At 42.5% G+C, this 4,834-nt stretch overlaps 1 pseudogene; it reads left to right on the top strand.

Annotated features, from left to right (window-relative positions):
* Window positions 1–3,601: 3,601 nt before the first annotated feature.
* Window positions 3,602–4,202, top strand: LOC112410067 (ras-related C3 botulinum toxin substrate 1 pseudogene; annotated as a pseudogene).
* Window positions 4,203–4,834: the final 632 nt, after the last annotated feature.

Raw genomic sequence — 4,834 nt, 5'->3', positions numbered from 1 at the left:
AAAAAAAAAAAAAAAAAAAAAAAGAAAAAGAAAAAAATGCATACTTCCTATGAACCTCATTTTATAAGTACATATGAATATCTTTCGTTGGAAAAAGGTCTGGAGTGATAAATGCCAATGGACTTTAAACTTTGCTCTGAAGAACTCTAAGGTGCCAAGAGGTGCTTCAGGGCTCAACTTGGGGGCTGTTTGAGGGCCAACCCCTTGGGCTTTCAGGCCACCACCCTCTATTTTTTAATCTGTTTTACATACTGATCTCCTACATAAGATTCATTTGAAGAAAAGGTTTTGGAAATTTAAAAAATGTGCTAATCACTAGTATATACTGTGCGATTAAGTAGTAGTTATAAAGCATCACTAGATGTTTTTCTCTATTTTTTATTTAAACCCTCAAGTCCCAATTGACCTATTGGTAGGAAGTCCAGTTACCTCAGGGGTAACTTCCTTATCTTCTCTTTCCTTATATGCATTTTCAGATTTTTTTTTATAATGCAGAGCATTGCTTTTGTAATAAGAAAAAAGGTTATTTTAATTTTTAAAAAGCTAATAACATAAAGCTGACTGCTGATTTAATATCTTCAAATGTCACTGTCAAGTGGATTAAAGGCATAAGCATAATTGAAATGCTCTATTAAAAATAAAACATACAATCATATCTTGATTTCTCAAACTCTTGATAGATTTAAGATTTTCCCTTTGAGTTTAGGCCTGCTCTTGGAATTACCATCCACTTTCTTACTTGAACCACCCTCTTAATTTCCACCAACACCAAGTTCTATTGGACAGTGCTGGCTTGTCATCCAAATACCAAAATGCCATGCAAAAGCCATAATGCTTTTCCTTCCAGCCTGACCTTCTGTTAGTCCTTCATGCTCCCTCTAGGCTGAAGTCACACTAATAGTACCACTTATGTATCTAAACCCAACAGCTGTTCATATGTCACTGCATTTGCACATGCTGTTCCGTCAGTGGAACAGGGCCTGGTGAGTTCCTTTCCACTGAATAGGGCCCTTTCCATTGAACAGGGCCTGATGAATTCCTCCTACTCAGTCCTTTGTGATCTAACACACTTGACAACTCTCCTTGTCTTTCCTGATCCTCCCAGGCATAGACAGTTGCTTTGTTCTGTTTCTTCCAAAAACTCTGTTTACGTTCGTGCGCTTTCCACATCCTCTCTTCTCTGGTAGACTGAATTCACGAGGGCAGGAACTACATCGTACCCATCTTCATATTGCTAGCAGCGAACCCACCTCCTGGTGCATAAGTTCTTGATCGAGGTTTATTGATAAGTACTGTCTTATGATAGCTTTTTGTAAAAAAATAAATTTATTTTTGGCTGCATTGGGTCTTCGTTGCTGCACAAGGGCTTTCTCTAGTTGCTGCGAGTGGGGGTTACTCTTCATTGCGGTGCGCGAGCCTCTCATCGCGGTGGCTTCTCTTGGTGTGCAGCACGGGCTCTAGGTGCACTGGCTTCAGTAGTTGTGGCTCGTGGGCTCTAGAGCGCAGGCTCAGTAGTTGTGGCACACGGGCTTAGTTGCTCCGTGGCATGTGGGATCTTCCCAGACCGGGGCTTGAACCCGTGTCCCCTGCACTGGCAGGAGGATTCTTAACCACTGCCACCAGGGAAGTCCTTATAATAGCTTTTCAAGTGTATGTATATCTTGTGCAAGACTAAGCTCCATCTCATGTGACAACCAAGATGCTCTCTTGGGAAGGGATGCAAGACTATGACTGAGTGGGGAAGAGAAGTGTGATTGTGGGCACAAGGGGGCAGCTGTGTATTTACTGATCCTGGTCTAGATTGGATTTTTTCCAGTTTCCCTCTGTGGTTACTGAACAATGCTAATACATGTGGCTTTAGTCCAAATGATATCACATGCAGAGACAGATTTCTCACCCTAAATAGTAATTTGACTGGCTAAAATGAATTTCTCATTCATGTGCATCGGTAAATCAGTTACTTGACACTCTGGCTACCTGTTAGAGTCATCCAAAGAACTTAAGCATTTTTGAAGTCTGGGCCTCACTTCAGACCAAATAAATCAGAATTTCCGGAGCAGAGCCAGGCATCAACATTTTTAAAGGGCTTACCAGGCGATTTTCATGGCCAGAGTGGCAAAGCACTGAGTTACATCGTTTGCATCTTGTCATAATCAGATGTGGGTTTTTCTTAGTCAATTGCGTCTGGAACATGATGGCGGAACATGTCAAGTCGCTGTTACTACCAGTGAAGTGTAGCTGTTTCACCAGCTGTGTTTACTGCATGACTAGTGAAAGTCAGAGAAAATGACTAAGGTCAGCATGGGTTTATTTGGTATCTTTGGTGAAAGAGGAGTTAAGATCAAATTTTAGGAGACTTCCAATCTACCAAATTGACTGTTGATAATACTTACATGTCTCTGCTACATGCTCACCACTTCCACTGACTCTGGGTGAAAGCACAAGCAGTAGAGATGAGGTCTCTGTGCTCAAGGGAGAAAGGTGAAGGGGAGGGGAGGAATGGTGACAAAGATTTATGTGTGTGTTCTAGGCACTTTTTATAGCTCATCGCATGTAAGCCTCATGACAACCTGGCACATTAGATGTGACTATCATCACTTTACACATAAGAAAACTGATTCTCTTAGTTTCTTCTTCCACAAAATGGAAATATTAATGGTTTTTACCTCTTTTTTTTTTTGACAGTTCAGATAACATTTATTTTTTTTCATATTGTAAGTCCATAAGCTTTATTTTTTAAAACATCTTTATTGGAGTATAATTGCTTTATAATGGTGTGTTCGTTTCTGCTGTATAACAAAGTGAATCAGCTATACATATACGTATATCCCCATATCCCCTCCCTCTTGCGTCTCCCTCCCATTTACCTCGTTTCTTTTTGGCTGTGTTGGGTCTTCGTTTCTGTGTGAGGGCTTTCTCCAGCTGTGGCGAGCGGGGGCCACTCTTCATCGTGGTACGCGGGCCTCTCACTATCACGGCCTCTCTTGTCACAGAGCACAGGCCCCAGACGCGCAGGCTCAGTAGTTGTGGCTCACGGGCCTAGTTGCTCTGCGGCATGTGGGATCTTCCCAGGCCAGGGCTCGAACCCGTGTCCCCTGCATTAGCAGACAGATTCTCAACCACTGCGCCACCAGGGAAGCCTTACCTCCTTTCTTGAAGAGTGAATGAATTAATGCATATTAAGCTCTCAGCATCACTGGAACATATAAGCTCTCAATGAATGTTGGAAATTATTGTCATTGCCCAAGATCTCAAAACCGGCAAGAGAGGGGATTAAAAGCCAGGCCCATCTGATTCCAGAACCATGAACTTTCCTCTCTACCTTGCAGCACTGGTGGGGATTTAAAATTAACGCCATGATACTGCAATATAAAGTTGCAATAGGTGCAAAACATAATGAAATGTCAAAGGCAGGTATAGGAAAGAGCGTGAGATCTGCACATCTGTACTCAGCGAAGGAAGCCAGTGAGTGTGAAGCACAAGACTGAGAAATAAAAAATCTGGAGGTTTGCGTGGTGGCCGCTGCTGGGCTTCAGCTTCCAGTTGTAGAGGGCAAGGTGGCAGAGACCCTGGCACCCTGTGCCCCACCGCTGATGCCCAGATGGAGGTTGTCAAGTGGGTGGTGGTGGGAGATGGAGTTGTAAGTAAAACTTGCCCACTGATGTGGGATGCCACCAATGCATTTCCTGGAGAGTAGATCCCCACCGTCTTTGACAACTATTCTTCCCATGTTATGGCAGATGGAAAACTGGTAAATCTGGGCTTATGGATGCAGCTGGACAAGAAGATGATGACAGATCACATCCCTATCCTCTCCACAAGCTGACGTACTCTTAATTTGCTTTTCTCTTGTGAGTCCTGCATCTTGTGAAAATGTCCATGCAAAGTGGTATCCTGAAGTGTGACACCATTGTCTCAACATGCCCCTCGTCCTAATGAGAGCTAAACTTGACCTTAGGGATGATAAAGACATGACTGAAACTGAAGGAAAGGCTGACTGCCGTCAGGTCTCCTCAATGTGTAGCCATGGTTGAAGAAATCTGTGCTGTGCAACACCAAGAATGCTGGGCTCTGACACAGCGAGGTCGCTACATGGTGTTTGATGAAGCTCTTCCAGTGGTTCTCTCCCATCTCCCGTCAAGAGGATGAGAGAACGCCTGCTGTTGAAAATGTCTGAGCACCTCCTTGCCCCATGCCCCTGAGAACTTTTGTACACTTTGCTGAAAAACGTTGGCACCTTTGCACTGAATGCCAACTTTTTGTTACAGATTAGGTTCCCCATAAAACCATTCTGAAACAAGCAGGAACTTTAAAGTTTTGTTTAAGGTCTAAGAGTTAAAACTTGCATGTTCTATTAAAATTTACCCCTAAAATGGAAAAAAAATCTGGATTCAAGCCCTACCTTCACCATGTACTAGCTACCTGACATTAGGCTAATTACATCTGTAGTGGCCTCAATTTCTTCACTTGCATAAAATAGGAATAATAATAGTACTTATTTTGTGATATCTTTTTTTACAAAAAATAAATGTGATCATCTATGTAAAAGACTTATGCTAATTAAATAGTTTGGTTTTAGTTAGGTAGAGGAAAGACTTTGAAGCTAGGACAGAAGAAACATGGGTCTGCCATGACCCAGCTCATTTTCTTTGGGCAAATTCCCTGACATCCTTACTTTCAGTTCACCCCTTGTTAACTAAGGTTGGTAAGCAGGTAGCAGTGTGGTAGGCATTCAGCAAATGTTAGCGCCATCTTTCTCCTTCCAATCTCTTATAAAATGAGATAATTGGAATGGGTTACTGCTTTACAACCTGGCTAGTTATCAGAATAATCT

The sequence above is a fragment of the Neophocaena asiaeorientalis genome, unplaced genomic scaffold (assembly GCF_003031525.2).
Source record: "Neophocaena asiaeorientalis asiaeorientalis breed wild unplaced genomic scaffold, Neophocaena_asiaeorientalis_V1.1 scaffold174, whole genome shotgun sequence".
NCBI lineage: Eukaryota > Metazoa > Chordata > Mammalia > Artiodactyla > Phocoenidae > Neophocaena > Neophocaena asiaeorientalis.
The sequence above is the reverse complement of the archived record's forward strand: the minus strand, read 5'-3'. Positions and strand labels throughout refer to the sequence as shown.